Raw genomic sequence first — 18,059 nt, 5'->3', positions numbered from 1 at the left:
AATTTCTGTATTTCATCGTCAATAAGAAGGTCCAAGGGATACAGTAAATCTGAGGTGAAGCATCGGAATCTAAAACTGGACTCACAGGAGAGGTTCTAATCATAGTAAGTTAGAGTGTCAGTCCTCTTGTAGTTATGTCCTCATTGTGCCTTTTGTACTAAATTCCGACGCAATTTCTGTGTTTCATCGTCAATAAGAAGGTGCAGGGTATACGGTAAACCTGAAGTGACGCATCGGAATCTAAAACTGGACTCACAGGAGAATTTCAAATCATAGAAAGTGAGAGTGTCAGTCCTCTTGTACTTAAGTCGGCATTGTGCCCTATGTATTAAATTCGGATGCAATTTCTGTGTTCCATCGTTAATGAGAAGGTCCAAGCGATACAGTAAACCTGAAGTGAAGCATCGGAATCTAAAACTGGAGTCACAGGAGAGGTTCAAATCATAGAAAGAGAGAGTGACAGTTCACTTTTATTTAAGTCGGCATTGTGCCTTTTGAATTAAATTCCGATGAAATTTCTGTCTTTCATCGTCAATAAGAAGGACAAAGGGATACAGTAAACCATAAGTGAAGCGTCGGAATCTAAAACTGGACTCACAGGAGAGGTTCAAATCATAGAAAGAGAGAGTGACAGTTCTCTTTTACTTAAGTCGGCATTGTGCATTTTGAATTAAATCCCGATGAAATTTCTGTCTTTCATCGTCAATAAGAAGGACCAAGGGATACAGTAAACCATAAGTGAAGCATCGGAATCTGAAACTGGACTCCCAGGAGAGGTTCAAATCATAGAAAGGGAGCGTGTCAGTCCTCTTGTACTTTAGTCGGCATTGTGCCTTTTGTATTAAATTCGGATGCAATTTCTGTGTTTCATCGTCAATAAGAAGGTCCAAGGTATACAGTAAACCTGAAGTGAAGCATCGGAATCTAAAACTGGACTCACATGTGAGGTTCAAATCATAGACAGTGAGAGTGTCTATCCTCTTTTACTTAAGTCGGCATTGTGCCCTTTGTATTAAATTCGGATGCAATTTCTTTGTTTCATCGTCAATAAGAAAGTCCAAGGAATACAGTAAACCTGAAGTGAAGCATCGGAATCTAAAACTGGACTCACAGGAGATGTTCAAATCATAGTTAAATTGTCATTCCTCTTGTACTTAAGTCGGCATTGTGCCTTTTGTATTAAATTCCGATGCAATTTCTGTGTTTCATCGTCAATAGGAAGGTGCTAGGTATACAGTAAACCAGAAGTGAAGCATCGGAATCTAAAACTCGACTCACAGGAGAGGTTCAAATCATAGAAAGTTAGAGTGTCAGTCAACTTGTACTTAAGTCGGCATTGTGCCTTGTGAATTTAATTCTGATGCAATTTCTGTGTTTCATCGTCAATAAGAAGGACCAAGGGATACAGTAAACCATAAGTGAAGCATCGGAATCTAAAACTGGACTCACATGTGAGGTTAAAATCATAGAAAGTGAGAGTGTCAATCCTCTTTTACTTAAGTCGGCATTGAGCCTTTTGTATTAAATTCGGATGCAATTTCTGTATTTCATCGTCAATAAGAAGGTCCAAGGTATACAGTAAATCTGAGGTGAAGCATCGGAATCTAAAATTGGACTCACAGGAGAGGTTCTAATCATAGAAAGTTAGAGTGTCAGTCCTCTTGTAGTTATGTCGGCATTGTGCCTTTTGTATTAAATTCCGACGCAATTTCTGTGTTTCATCGTCAATAAGAAGGTGCAAGGTATACGGTAAACCTGAAGTGACGCATCGGAATCTAAAACTGGACTCACAGGAGAATTTCAAATCATAGAAAGTGAGAGTGTCAGTCCTCTTTTACTAAGTCGGCATTGTGCCTTATGTATTAAATTCGGATGCAATTTCTGTGTTTCATCGTTAATGAGAAGGTCCAAGGGATACAGTAAACCTGAAGTGAAGCATCGGAATCTAAAACTGGAGTCACAGGAGAGGTTCAAATCATAGAAAGAGAGAGTGACAGTTCTCTTTTACTTAAGTCGGCATTGTGCATTTTGAATTAAATCCCGATGAAATTTCTGTCTTTCATCGTCAATAAGAAGGACCAAGGGATACAGTAAACCATAAGTGACGCATCGGAATCTGAAACTGGACTCACAGGAGAATTTCAAATCATAGAAAGTGAGAGTGTCAGTCCTCTTTTACTAAGTCGGCATTGTGCCTTTTGTATTAAATTCGGATGCAATTTCTGTGTTTCATCGTCAATAAGAAGGTCCAAGGTATACAGTAAACCTGAAGTGAAGCATCGGAATCTAAAACTAACCTCACATGTGAGGTTCAAATCATAGACAGTGAGAGTGTCAATCCTCTTTTACTTAAGTCGGCATTGTGCCTTTTGTATTAAATTCCGGTGCAATTTCTGTGTTTCATCGTCAGTAGGAAGGTGCGAGGTATACAGTAAGCCAGAAGTGAAGCATCAGAATCTAAAACTGGACTCACAGGAGAGGTTCAAATCATAGAAAGTCAGTCCTCTTTTACTTAAGTCGGATTTGTGCCTTTTGTATTAAATTCGGATGCAATTTCTGTGTTTCATCGTCAATAAGAAGGTCCAAAGGATACAGTAAACCTGAAGTGAAGCTTCGGAATCTAAAACTGGACTCACAGGAGAGGTTCAAATGATAGAAAGTGAGAGTGTCAGTCCTCATGTACTTAAGTCGGCATTGTGCCTTTTGTATTAAATTCGGATGCAATTTCTGTGTTTCATCGTCAATAAGAAGGTCCAAGGTATACAGTAAACCTGATGTGAAGCATCGGAATCTAAAACTGGACTCACATGTGAGGTTCAAATCATAGAAAGTGAGAGTGTCTATCCTCTTTTACTTAAGTCGGCATTGTGCCTTTTGTATTAAATTCGGATGCAATTTCTTTCTTTCATCGTCAATAAGAAGGTCCAAGGAATACAGTAAACCTGAAGTGAAGCATCGGAATCTAAAACTGGCCTCACAGGAGATGTTCAAATCATAGTTAAATTGTCAGTCCTCTTGTACTTAAGTCGGCATTGTGCCTTTTGAATCTAATTCCGATGCAATTTCTGTGTTTCATCGTCAATAAGAAGGTCCAAGGGATTCAGTAAACCTGAAATGAAGCATCAGAATCTAAAACTGGACTCACAGGAGAGGTTCAAATCATAGAAAGAGAGAGTGTCAGTCCTCTTTTACTTAAGTCGGTATTGTGATTTTTGTATTAAATTCGGATGCAATTTCTGTATTTCATCGTCAATAAGAAGGTCCAAGGGATACAGTAAATCTGAGGTGATGCATCGGAATCTAAGACTGGACTCACAGGAGAGGTTCTAATCATAGAAAGTTAGAGTGTCAGTCCTCTTGTAGTTATGTCGGCATTGTGCCTTTTGTATTAAATTCCGACGCAATTTCTGTGTTTCATCGTCAATAAGAAGGTGCAAGGTATACGGTAAACCTGAAGTGACGCATCGGAATCTAAAACTGGACTCACAGGAGAATTTCAAATCATAGAAAGTGAGAGTGTCAGTCCTCTTTCGCTTAAGTCGGCATTGTGCCTTATGTATTAATTTCGGATGCAATTTCTGCGTTTCATCGTTAATGAGAAAGTCCAAGGGATACAGTAAACCTGAAGTGAAGCATCGGAATCTAAAACTGGAGTCACAGGAGAGGTTCAAATCATAGAAAGGGAGAGTGACAGTTCTCTTTTACTTAAGTCGGCATTGTGCCTTTTGAATTAAATTCCGATGAAATTTCTGTCTTTCATCGTCAACAAGAAGGACCAAGGGATACAGTAAACCATAAGTGAAGCATCGGAATCTAAAACTGGACTCACAGGTGAGGTTAAAATCATAGAAAGGGAGAGTGTCACTCCTCTTGTACTTAAGTAGGCATTGTGCCTTTTGTATTAAATTCGGATGCAATTTCTGTGTTTCATCGTCAATAAGAAGGTCCAAGGTATACAGTAAACCTGAAGTGAAGCATCGGAATCTAAAACTGGACTCATATGTGAGGTTCAAATCATAGAAAGTGAGAGTGTCAATCCTCTTTTACTTAAGTCGGCATTGTGCCTATTGTATTAAATTCGGATGCAATTTCTTTGTTTCATCGTCAATAAGAAGGTAAAAGGAATACAGTAAACCTGAAGTGAAGCATCGGAATCTAAAACTGGACTCACAGGAGATGTTCAAATCATAGTTAAATTGTCATTCCTCTTGTACTTAAGTCGGCATTGTGCCTTTTGTATTAAATTCCGATGCAATATCAGTGTTTCATCGTCAATAGGAAAGTGCAAGGTATATAGTAAACCAGAAGTGAAGCATCGGAATCTAAAACTGGACTCACAGGAGAGGTTCAAATCATAGAATGTGAGAGTGTCAGTCCTCTATTGCTTAAGTCGGATTTGTGCCTTTTGTATTAAATTCGGTTGCAATTTCTGTGTTTCATCGTCAATAAGAAGGTCCAAAGGATACAGTAAACCTGAAGTGAAGCTTCGGAATCTAAAACTGGACTCATAGGAGAGGTTCAAATGATAGAAAGTGAGAGTGTCAGTCCTCATGTACTTAAGTCGGCATTGTGCCTCTTGTATTTAATTCGGATGCAATTTCTGTGTTTCATCGTCAATAAGAAGGTCCAAGGGATACGGTAAACCTGAAATGAAGCATCGGAATCTAAAACAGGACTCACAGGAGAGGTTCAAATCATAGAAAGTTAGAGTGTCAGTCCTCTTGTACTTAAGTCGGCATTGTGCCTTTTGAATTTAATTCCGATGCAATTTCTGTGTTTCATCGTCAATAAGAAGGTGCAAGGTATACAGTAAACCTGAAGTGAAGCATCGGAATCTAAAACTGGACTCACAGGAGAATTTCAAATCATAGAAAGTGAGAGTGTCAGTCCTCTTTTACTTAAGTCGGCATTGTGCCTTATGTATTAAATTCGGATGCAATTTCTGTGTTTCATCGATAATGAGAAGGTCCAAGGGATACAGTAAACCTGAAGTGAAGCATCGGATACTAAAACTGGAGTCACAGGAGAGGTTCAAATCATAGAAAGAGAGTGTAACAGTTCCCTTTTACTTAAGTCGGCATTGTGCCTTTTGAATTAAATTCCGATGAAATTTCTGTCTTTCATCGTCAATAAGAAGGACCAAGGGATACAGTAAACCATAAGTGAAGCATCGGAATCTAAAACTGGACTCACAGGAGAGGTTCAAATCATAGAAAGGGAGAGTGTCATTCCTCTTGTACTTAAGTCGGCATTGTGCCTTTTGTATTAAATTCCGATGCAATTTCTGTGTTTCATCGTCAATAGGAAGGTGCAAGGTATAGAGTAAACCAGAAGTGAAGCATCGGAATCTAAAACTGGACTCACAGGAGAGGTTCAAATCATAGAAAGTGAGAGTGTCAGTCCTCTTTTACTTAAGTCGGATTTGTGCCTTTTGTATTAAATTCGGATGCAATTTCTGTGTTTCATCGTCAATAAGAAACTCCAAAGGATACAGTAAACCTGAAGTGAAGCTTCGGAATCTAAAACTGGACACACAGGAGAGGTTCAAATGATAGAGAGTGAGAGTGTCAGTCCTCATGTACTTAAGGGCGGCATTGTGCCTTTTGTATTAAATTCGGATGCAATTTCTGTATTTCATCGTCAATAAGAAGGTCCAAGGGATACAGTAAACCTGCATCGGAATCTAAAACTGGACTCACAGGAGAGGTTCAAATCATAGAAAGTTAGAGTGTCAGTCCTCTTGTACTTAAGTCGGCATTGTGCCTTTTGAATCTAATTCCGATGCAATTTCTGTGTTTCATCGTCAATAAGAAGGTGCAAGGTATTCAGTAAACCTGAAGTGAAGCATCTGAATCTTAAACTGGACTCACAGGAGAGGTACAAATCACAGAAAGTTAGAGTGTCAGTCCTTTTTTTACTTAAGTCGGCATTGTGCCTTTGGATTAAATTCGGATGCAATTTCTGTATTTCATCGTCAGTAAGAAGGTCCAAGGGATACAGTAAATCTGAGGTGAAGCATCAGAATCTAAAACTGGACTCACAGGAGAGGTTCTAATCATAAAAAGTTAGAGTGTCAGTCCTCTTGTAGTTATGTCGGCATTGTGCCTTTTGTATTAAATTCCGACGCAATTTCTGTGTTTCATCGTCAATAAGAAGGTGCAAGGTATACGGTAAACCTGAAGTGATGCATCGGAATCTAAAACTGGACTCACAGGAGAATTTCAAATCATAGAAAGTGAGAGTGTCAGTCCTCTTTTACTTAAGTCGGCATTGTGCCTTATGTATTAAATTCGGATTCAATTTCTGTGTTTCATCGTTAATGAGAAGGTCCAAGTGATACAGTAAACCTGAAGTGAAGCATCGGAATCTAAAACTGGAGTCACAAGAGAGGTTCAAATCATAGAAAGGGAGAGTGACAGTTCTCTTTTACTTAAGTCGGCATTGTGCCTTTTGAATTAAATTCCAATGAAATTTCTTTCTTTCATCATCAATAAGAAGCACCAAGGGATACAGTAAACCATAAGTGAAGCATCGGAATCTAAAACTGGACTCACAGGATAGGTTCAAATCATAGAAATGGAGAGTGTCAGTCATCTTGTACTTAAGTCGGCATTGTGCCTTTTGTATTAAATTCGGATGCAATTTCTGTGTTTCATCGTCAATAAGAAGGTCCAAGGTATACAGTAAACCTGAAGTGAAGCATCGGAATCTAAAACTGGACTCACATGTGAGGTTCAAATCATAGAAAGTGAGAGTGTCAATCCTCTTTTACTTAAGTCGGCATTGTGCCTTTTGCATTAAATTCGGATGCAATTTCTTTGTTTCATCGTCAATAAGAAGGTCCAAGGAATACAGTAAACCTGAAGTGAAGCATCGGAATCTAAAACTGGACTTACAGGAGATGTTCAAATCATAGTTAAATTGTCATTCCTCTTGTACTTAAGTCGGCATTGTGCCTTTTGTATTAAATTCCGATGCAATTTCTGTGTTTCATCGTTAATAGAAAGGTGCAAGGTATACAGTAAACCAGAAGTGAAGCATCGGAATCTAAAACTGGACTCACAGGAGAGGTTCAAATCATAGAAAGTGAGAGTGTCAGTCCTCTTTTACTTAAGTCGGATTTGTGCCTTTTGTATTAAATTCGGATGCAATTTCTGTCTTTCATCGTCAATAAGAAGGACCAATGGATACAGTAAACCATAAGTGAAGCATCGGAATCTAAAACTGGACTCACAGGAGAGGTTCAAATCATAGAAAGGGAGAGTGTCAGTCCTCTTTTACTTAAGTCGGCATTGTGCCTTTTGTATTAAATTCGGATGCAATTTCTGTGTTTCATCGTCAATAAGAAGGTCCAAGGTATACAGTAATCCTGAAGTGAAGCATCGGAATCTAAAACTGGACTCACATGTGAGGTTCAAATCATAGAAAGTGAAAGTGTCAATCCTCTTTTACTTAAGTCGGCATTGTGCCTATTGTATTAAATTCGGATGCAATTTCTTTGTTTCATCGTCAATAAGAAGGTCCAAGGAATACAGTAAACCTGAAGTGAAGCATCGGAATCTAAAACTGGACTCACAGGAGATGTTCAAATCATTGTTAAATTGTCATTCCTCTTGTACTTAAGACGGCATTGTGCCTTTTGTATTAAATTCCGATGCAATTTCAGTGTTTCATCGTCAATAGGAAAGTGCAAGGTATACAGTAAACCAGAAGTGAAGCATCGGAATCTCAAACTGGACTCACAGGAGAGGTTCAATTCATAGAAAGTGAGAGTGTCAGTCCTCTATTGCTTAAGTCGGATTTGTGTCTTTTGTATTAAATTCGGATGCAATTTCTGTGTTTCATCGTCAATAAGAAGGTCCAAAGGATACAGTAAACCTGAAGTGAAGCTTCGGAATCCAAAACTGGACTCACAGGAGAGGTTCAAATCACAGAAAGTGAGAGTGTCAGTCCACATGTACTTAAGTCGGCATTGTGCATCTTGTATTAAATTCGGATGCATTTTCTGTGTTTCATCGTCAATAAGAAGGTCCAAGGGATACAGTAAACCTGAAATGAAGCATCGGAATCTAAAACAGGACTCACAGGAGAGGTTCAAATCATAGAAAGTTAGAGTGTCAGTCCTCTTGTACTTAAGTCGGCATTGTGCCTCTTGAATTTAATTCCGATGCAATGTCTGTGTTTCATCGTCAATAAGAAGGTGCAAGGTATACAGTAAACATGAAGTGAAGCATCGGAATCTAAAACTGGAGTCACAGGATAGGTTCAAATCACAGAAAGTTAGAGTGTCTGTCCTTTTTTACTTAAGTCGGCATTGTGCCTTTTGTATTAAATTCGGATGCAATTTCTGTATTTCATCGTCAATAAGAAGGTCCAAGGGATACAGTAAATCTGAGGTGAAGCATCGGAATCTAAAACTGGACTCACAGGAGAGGTTCCAATCATAGAAAGTTAGAGTGTCAGTCCTCTTGTAGTTATGTCGGCATTGTGCTTTTTGTATTAAATTCCGACGCAATTTCTGTGTTTCATCGTCAATAAGAAGGTGCAAGTTATACGGTAAACCTGAAGTGACGCATTGGAATCTAAAACTGGACTCACAGGAGAATTTCAAATCATAGAAAGTGAGAGTGTCAGTCCTCTTTTACTTAAGTCGGCATTTTGCCTTATGTATTAAATTCGGATGCAATTTCTGTGTTTCATCGCTAATGAGAAGGTCCAAGGGATACAGTAAACCTGAAGTGAAACATCGGAATCTAAAACTGGACTCACAGGAGAGGTTCAAATCATAGAAAGGGAGAGTGTCAGTCCTCTTGTACTTAAGTCGGCATTGTGCCTTTTGTATTACATTCGGATGCAATTTCTGTGTTTCATCGTCAATAAGAAGGTCCAAGGGATACAGTAAATCTGAGGTGAAGCATCGGAATCTAAAACTGGACTCACAGGAGAGGTTCAAATCACAGAAAGTTAGAGTGTCAGTCCTCTTGTAGTTATGTCGGCATTGTGCCTTTTGTATTACATTCGGATGCAATTTCTGTGTTTCATCGTCAATAAGGAGGTCCAAGGTATACAGTAAACCTGAAGTGAAGCCTCGGAATCTAAAACTGGACTCACATGTGAGGTTCAAATCATAGACAGTGAGAGTGTCAATCCTCTTTTACTTAAGTCGGCATTGTGCCTTTTGTATTAAATTCGGATGCAATTTCTTTGTTTCATCGTCAATAAGAAGGTCCAAGGAATACAGTAAACCTGAAGTGAAGCATCGGAATCTAAAACTGGACTCACAGGAGGTGTTCAAATCATAGTTAAATTGTCATTCCTCTTGTACTTAAGTCGGCATTGTGCCTTTTGTATTAAATTCCGATGCAATTTCTGTGTTTCATCGTCAATAGGAAGGTGCAAGGTATACAGTAAACCAGAAGTGAAGCATCGGAATCTAAAACTGGACTCACAGGAGAGGTTCAAATCATAGAAAGTGAGAGTGTCAGTCCTCTTTTACTTAAGTCGGATTTGTGCCTTTTGTATTAAATTCGGATGCAATTTCTGTGTTTCATCGTCAATAAGAAGGTCCAAAGGATACAGTAAACCTGAAGTGAAGCTTCGGAATCTAAAACTGGACTCACAGTAGAGGTTCAAATGATAGAAAGTGAGAGTGTCAGTCCTCATGTACTTAAGTCGATATTGTGCCTTTTGTATTAAATTCGGATGCAATTTCTGTGTTTCATCGTCAATAAGAAGGTCCAAGGGATACAGTAAACCTGAAATGAAGCATCGGAATCTAAAACTGGGCTCACAGGAGAGGTTCAAATCATAGAAAGTTAGAGTGTCAGTCCTCTTGTACTTAAGTCGGCATTGTGCCTTTTGAATTTAATTCCGATATAATATCTGTGTTTCATCGTCAATAAGAAGGTGCAAGGTATACAGTAAACATGAAGTGAAGCATCGGAATCTAAAACTGGACTCACAGGAGAGGTTCAAATCACAGAAAGTTAGAGTGTCAGTCCTCTTTTACTTAAGTCGGCATTGTGCCTTTTGTATTAAATTCGGATGCAATTTCTGTATTTCATCGTCAGTAAGAAGGTCCAAGAGATACAGTAAATCTTAGGTGAAGCATCGGAATCTAAAACTGGACTCACAGGAGAGGTTCAAATCATACAAAGATAGAGTGTCAGTCCTCTTGTAGTTATGTCGGCATTGTGCCTTTTGTATTAAATTCCGATGCAATTTCTGTGTTTCATCGTCAATAAGAAGGTGCAAGGTATACGGTAAACCTGAAGTGAAGCATCGGAATCTAAAACTGGACTCACAGGAGAATTTCAAATCATAGAAAGTGAGAGTGTCAGTCCTCTTTTACTTAAGTCGGCATTGTGCCTTATGTATTTAATTCGGATGCAATTTCTGTGTTTCATCGTCAATGAGAAGGTCCAAGGGATACAGTAAACCTGAAGTGAAGCATCGGAATCTAAAACTGGACTCACAGGAGAGGTTCAAATCATAGAAAGAGAGAGTGACAGTCCTCTTTTACTTAAGTCGGCATTGAGCCTTTTGTATTAAATTCCGATGAAATTTCTGTCTTTCATCGTCAATAAGAAGGATCAAGGGATACAGTAAACCTGAAGTGAAGCATCGGAATTTAAAACTGGACTCACATGTGAGGTTCATATCATAGAAAGTGAGAGTGTCAAACCACTTTTACTTAAGTCGGCATTGTGCCTTTTGTATTAAATTCGGATGCAATTTCTTAGTTTCATAGTCAATAAGAAGGTCCAAGGAATACAGTGCACCTGAAGTGAAGCATCATAATTTAAAACTGGTCTCACAGGAGATGTTCAAATCATAGTTAAATTGTCAGTACTCTTGTACTTAAGTCGGCATTGTGCCTTTTGTATTAAATTCCGATGCAATATCTGTGTTTCATCGTCAATAGGAATGTGCAAGGTATACAGTAAACCAGAAGTGAAGCATCGGAATCTAAAACTGGACTCACAGGAGTGGTTAAAATTGTAAAGAGTTAGAGTGTCAGTCCTCTTGTACTTAAGTCGGCATTGTACATTTTGAATCTAATTCCGATGCAATTTCTGTGTTTCATCGTCAATAAGAAGGTCCAAGGAATACAGTAAACCTGAAGTGAAGCATCGGAATCTAAAACTGGACTCACAGGAGGTGTTCAAATCATATTTAAATTGTCATTCCTCTTGTACTTAAGTCGGCATTGTGCCTTTTGTATTAAATACCGATGCAATTTCTGTGTTTCATCGTCAATAGGAAGGTGCAAGGTATAGAGTAAACCAGAAGTGAAGCATCGGAATCTAAAACTGGACTCACAGGAGAGGTTCAAATCATAGAAAGTGAGAGTGTCAGTCCTCTTTTACTTAAGTCGGATTTGTGCCTTTTGTATTAAATTCGGATGCAATTTCTGTGTTTCATCGTCAATAAGAAAGTCCAAAGGATACAGTAAACCTGAAGTGAAGCTTCGGAATCAAAAACTGGACACACAGGAGAGGTTCAAATGATAGAAAGTGAGAGTGTCAGTCCTCATGTACTTAAGTCGGCATTGTGCCTTTTGTATTAAATTCGGATGCAATTTCTGTATTTCATCGTCAATAAGAAGGTCCAAGGGATACAGTAAACCTGCATCGGAATCTAAAACTGGACTCACAGGAGAGGTTCAAATCATAGAAAGTTAGAGTGTCAGTCCTCTTGTACTTAAGTCGGCATTGTGCCTTTTGAATTTAATTCCGATGCAATTTCTGTGTTTCATCGTCAATAAGAAGGTGCAAGGTATACAGTAAACCTGAAGTGAAGCATCGGAATCTTAAACTGGACTCACAGGAGAGGTACAAATCACAGAATGTTAGAGTGTCAGTCCTTTTTTACTTAAGTCGGCATTGTGCCTTTTGTATTAAATTCGGATGCAATTTCTGTATTTCATCGTCAGTAAGAAGGTCCAAGGGATACAGTAAATCTGAGGTGTAGCATCGGAATCTAAAACTGGACTCACAGGAGAGGTTCTAATCATAGAAAGTGAGAGTGTCAGTCCTCTTTTACTTAAGTCGGCATTGTGCCTTATGTATTAAATTCGGATTCAATTTCTGTGTTTCATCGTTAATGAGAAGGTCCAAGTGATACAGTAAACCTGAAGTGAAGCATCGGAATCTAAAACTGGAGTCACAAGAGAGGTTCTAATCATAGAAAGAGAGAGTGACAGTTCTCTTTTACTTAAGTCGGCATTGTGCCTTTTGAATTAAATTCCGGTGAAATTTCTTTCTTTCATCATCAATAAGAAGGACCAAGGGATACAGTAAACCATAAGTGAAGCATCGGATTCTAAAACTGGACTCACAGGATAGGTTCAAATCATAGAAAGGGAGAGTGTCAGTCATCTTGTACTTAAGTCGGCATTGTGCCTTTTGTATTAAATTCGGATGCAATTTCTGCGTTTCATCGTCAATAAGAAGGTCCAAGGTATACAGCAAACCTGAAGTGAAGCATCGGAATCTAAAACTGGGCTCACATGTGAGGTTCAAATCATAGAAAGTGAGAGTGTCAATCCTCTTTTACTTAAGTCGGCATTGTGCCTTTTGTATTAAATTCGGATGCAATTTCTTTGTTTCATCGTCAATAAGAAGGTCCAAGGAATACAGTAAACCTGAAGTGAAGCATCGGAATCTAAAACTGGACTCACAGGAGATGTTCAAATCATTGTTAAATTGTCATTCCTCTTGTACTTAAGACGGCATTGTGCCTTTTGTATTAAATTCCGATGCAATTTCAGTGTTTCATCGTCAATAGGAAAGTGCAAGGTATACAGTAAACCAGAAGTGAAGCATCGGAATCTCAAACTGGACTCACAGGAGAGGTTCAAATCATAGGAAGTGAGAGTGTGAGTCCTCTATTGCTTAAGTCGGATTTGTGTCTTTTGTATTAAATTCGGATGCAATTTCTGTGTTTCATCGTCAATAAGAAGGTCCAAAGGATACAGTAAACCTGAAGTGAAGCTTCGGAATCCAAAACTGGACTCACAGGAGAGGTTCAAATCACAGAAAGTGAGAGTGTCAGTCCACATGTACTTAAGTCGGCATTGTGCATCTTGTATTAAATTCGGATGCATTTTCTGTGTTTCATCGTCAATAAGAAGGTCCAAGGGATACAGTAAACCTGAAATGAAGCATCGGAATCTAAAACAGGACTCACAGGAGAGGTTCAAATCATAGAAAGTTAGAGTGTCAGTCCTCTTGTACTTAAGTCGGCATTGTGCCTTTTGAATTTAATTCCGATGCAATATCTGTGTTTCATCGTCAATAAGAAGGTGCAAGGTATACAGTAAACATGAAGTGAAGCATCGGAATCTAAAACTGGAGTCACAGGATAGGTTCAAATCACAGAAAGTTAGAGTGTCTGTCCTTTTTTACTTAAGTCGGCATTGTGCCTTTTGTATTAAATTCGGATGCAATTTCTGTATTTCATCGTCAATAAGAAGGTCCAAGGGATACAGTAAATCTGAGGTGAAGCATCGGAATCTAAAACTGGACTCGCAGGAGAGGTTCCAATCATAGAAAGTTAGAGTGTCAGTCCTCTTGTAGTTATGTCGGCATTGTGCCTTTTGTATTAAATTCCGACGCAATTTCTGTGTTTCATCGTCAATAAGAAGGTGCAAGTTATACGGTAAACCTGAAGTGACGCATTGGAATCTAAAACTGGACTCACAGGAGAATTTCAAATCATGGAAAGTGAGAGTGTCAGTCCTCTTTTACTTAAGTCGGTATTTTGCCTTATGTATTAAATTCGGATGCAATTTCTGTGTTTCATCGCTAATGAGAAGGTCCAAGGGATACAGTAAACCTGAAGTGAAACATCGGAATCTAAAACTGGACTCACAGGAGAGGTTCAAATCATAGAAAGGGAGAGTGTCAGTCCTCTTGTACTTAAGTCGGCATTGTGCCTTTTGTATTACATTCGGATGCAATTTCTGTGTTTCATCGTCAATAAGATGGTCCAAGGTATACAGTAAACCTGAAGTGAAGCATCGGAATCTAAAACTGGACTCACATGTGAGGTTCAAAACATAGAAAGTGAGAGTGTCAATCCTCCTTTACTTAAGTCGGAATGTGCCTTTTGTATGAAATTCGGATGCAATTTCTGTATTTCATCGTCAATAAGAAGGTCCAAGGGATACAGTAAATCTGAGGTGAAGCATCGGAATCTAAAACTGGACTCACAGGAGAGGTTCAAATCATAGAAAGTTAGAGTGTCAGTCCTCTTGTAGTTATGTCGGCATTGTGCCTTTTGTATTACATTCGGATGCAATTTCTGTGTTTCATCGTCAATAAGGAGGTCCAAGGTATACAGTAAACCTGAAGTGAAGCATCGGAATCTAAAACTGGACTCACATGTGAGGTTCAAATCATAGACAGTGAGAGTGTCAATCCTCTTTTACTTAAGTCGGCATTGTGCCTTTTGTATTAAATTCGGATGCAATTTCTTTGTTTCATCGTCAATAAGAAGGTCCAAGGAATACAGTAAACCTGAAGTGAAGCATCGGAATCTAAAACTGGACTCACAGGAGGTGTTCAAATCATAGTTAAATTGTCATTCCTCTTGTACTTAAGTCGGCATTGTGCCTTTTGTATTAAATTCCGATGCAATTTCTGTGTTTCATCGTCAATAGGAAGGTGCAAGGTATACAGTAAACCAGAAGTGAAGCATCGGAATCTAAAACTGGACTCACAGGAGAGGTTCAAATCATAGAAAGTGAGAGTGTCAGTCCTCTTTTACTTAAGTCGGATTTGTGCCTTTTGTATTAAATTCGGATGCAATTTCTGTGTTTCATCGTCAATAAGAAGGTCCAAAGGATACAGTAAACCTGAAGTGAAGCTTCGGAATCTAAAACTGGACTCACAGTAGAGGTTCAAATGATAGAAAGTGAGAGTGTCAGTCCTCATGTACTTAAGTCGATATTGTGCCTTTTGTATTAAATTCGGATGCAATTTCTGTGTTTCATCGTCAATAAGAAGGTCCAAGGGATACAGTAAACCTGAAATGAAGCATCGGAATCTAAAACTGGGCTCACAGGAGAGGTTCAAATCATAGAAAGTTAGAGTGTCAGTCCTCTTGTACTTAAGTCGGCATTGTGCCTTTTGAATTTAATTCCGATATAATATCTGTGTTTCATCGTCAATAAGAAGGTGCAAGGTATACAGTAAACATGAAGTGAAGCATCGGAATCTAAAACTGGACTCACAGGAGAGGTTCAAATCACAGAGAGTTAGAGTGTCAGTCCTCTTTTACTTAAGTCGGCATTGTGCCTTTTGTATTAAATTCGGATGCAATTTCTGTATTTCATCGTCAGTAAGAAGGTCCAAGAGATACAGTAAATCTTAGGTGAAGCATCGGAATCTAAAACTGGACTCACAGGAGAGGTTCAAATCATAGAAAGATAGAGTGTCAGTCCTCTTGTAGTTATGTCGGCATTGTGCCTTTAGTATTAAATTCCGATGCAATTTCTGTGTTTCATCGTCAATAAGAAGGTGCAAGGTATACGGTAAACCTGAAGTGAAGCATCGGAATCTAAAACTGGACTCACAGGAGAATTTCAAATCATAGAAAGTGAGAGTGTCAGTCCTCTTTTACTTAAGTCGGCATTGTGCCTTATGTATTTAATTCGGATGCAATTTCTGTGTTTCATCGTCAATGAGAAGGTCCAAGGGATACAGTAAACCTGAAGTGAAGCATCGGAATCTAAAACTGGACTCACAGGAGAGGTTCAAATCATAGAAAGAGAGAGTGACAGTCCTCTTTTACTTAAGTCGGCATTGAGCCTTTTGTATTAAATTCCGATGAAATTTCTGTCTTTCGTCGTCAATAAGAAGGATCAAGGGATACAGTAAACCTGAAGTGAAGCATCGGAATCTAAAACTGGACTCACATGTGAGGTTCATATCATAGAAAGTGAGAGTGTCAAACCACTTTTACTTAAGTCGGCATTGTGCCTTTTGTATTAAATTCGGATGCAATTTCTTAGTTTCATAGTCAATAAGAAGGTCCAAGGAATACAGTGCACCTGAAGTGAAGCATCATAATTTAAAACTGGACTCACAGGAGATGTTCAAATCATAGTTAAATTGTCAGTCCTCTTGTACTTAAGTCGGCATTGTGCCTTTTGTATTAAATTCCGATGCAATATCTGTGTTTCATCGTCAATAGGAATGTGCAAGGTATACAGTAAACCAGAAGTGAAGCATCGGAATCTAAAACTGGACTCACAGGAGTGGTTAAAATTGTAAAGAGTTAGAGTGTCAGTCCTCTTGTACTTAAGTCGGCATTGTACCTTTTGAATCTAATTCCGATGCAATTTCTGTGTTTCATCGTCAATAAGAAGGTCCAAGGAATACAGTAAACCTGAAGTGAAGCATCGGAATCTAAAACTGGACTCACAGGAGGTGTTCAAATCATATTTAAATTGTCATTCCTCTTGTACTTAAGTCGGCATTGTGCCTTTTGTATTAAATTCCGATGCAATTTCTGTGTTTCATCGTCAATAGGAAGGTGCAAGGTATAGAGTAAACCAGATGTGAAGCATCGGAATCTAAAACTGGACTCACAGGAGAGGTTCAAATCATAGAAAGTGAGAGTGTCAGTCCTCTTTTACTTAAGTCGGATTTGTGCCTTTTGTATTAAATTCGGATGCAATTTCTGTGTTTCATCGTCAATAAGAAAGTCCAAAGGATACAGTAAACCTGAAGTGAAGCTTCGGAATCTAAAACTGGACACACAGGAGAGGTTCAAATGATAGAAAGTGAGAGTGTCAGTCCTCATGTACTTAAGTCGGCATTGTGCCTTTTGTATTAAATTCGGATGCAATTTCTGTATTTCATCGTCAATAAGAAGGTCCAAGGGATACAGTAAACCTGCATCGGAATCTAAAACTGGACTCACAGGAGAGGTTCAAATCATAGAAAGTTAGAGTGTCAGTCCTCTTGTACTTAAGTCGGCATTGTGCCTTTTGAATTTAATTCCGATGCAATTTCTGTGTTTCATCGTCAATAAGAAGGTGCAAGGTATACAGTAAACCTGAAGTGAAGCATCGGAATCTTAAACTGGACTCACAGGAGAGGTACAAATCACAGAAAGTTAGAGTGTCAGTCCTTTTTTACTTAAGTCGGCATTGTGCCTTTTGTATTAAATTCGGATGCAATTTCTGTATTTCATCGTCAGTAAGAAGGTCCAAGGGATACAGTAAATCTGAGGTGAAGCATCGGAATCTAAAACTGGACTCACAGGAGAGGTTCTAATCATAGAAAGTTAGAGTGTCAGTCCTCTTGTAGTTATGTCGGCATTGTGCCTTTTGTATTAAATTCCGACGCAATTTCTGTGTTTCATCGTCAATAAGAAGGTGCAAGGTATACGGTAAACCTGAAGTGATGCATCGGAATCTAAAACTGGACTCACAGGAGAATTTCAAATCATAGAAAGTGAGAGTGTCAGTCCTCTTTTACTTAAGTCGGCATTGTGCCTTATGTATTTAATTCGGATTCAATTTCTGTGTTTCATCGTTAATGAGAAGGTCCAAGTGATACAGTAAACCTGAAGTGAAGCATCGGAATCTAAAACTGGAGTCACAAGAGAGGTTCTAATCATAGAAAGAGAGAGTGACAGTTCTCTTTTACTTAAGTCGGCATTGTGCCTTTTGAATTAAATTCCGATGAAATTTCTTTCTTTCATCATCAATAAGAAGGACCAAGGGATACAGTAAACCATAAGTGAAGCATCGGATTCTAAAACTGGACTCACAGGATAGGTTCAAATCATAGAAAGGGAGAGTGTCAGTCATCTTGTACTTAAGTCGGCATTGTGCCTTTTGTATTAAATTCGGATGCAATTTCTGCGTTTCATCGTCAATAAGAAGGTCCATGGTATACAGTAAACCTGAAGTGAAGCATCGGAATCTAAAACTGGGCTCACATGTGAGGTTCAAATCATAGAAAGTGAGAGTGTCAATCCTCTTTTACTTAAGTCGGCATTGTGCCTTTTGTATTAAATTCGGATGCAATTTCTTTGTTTCA

The sequence above is a fragment of the Schistocerca americana genome, chromosome 10 (genome assembly GCF_021461395.2).
Source record: "Schistocerca americana isolate TAMUIC-IGC-003095 chromosome 10, iqSchAmer2.1, whole genome shotgun sequence".
NCBI classification, from domain to species: domain Eukaryota; kingdom Metazoa; phylum Arthropoda; class Insecta; order Orthoptera; family Acrididae; genus Schistocerca; species Schistocerca americana.
The sequence above is the reverse complement of the archived record's forward strand: the minus strand, read 5'-3'. Positions refer to the sequence as shown.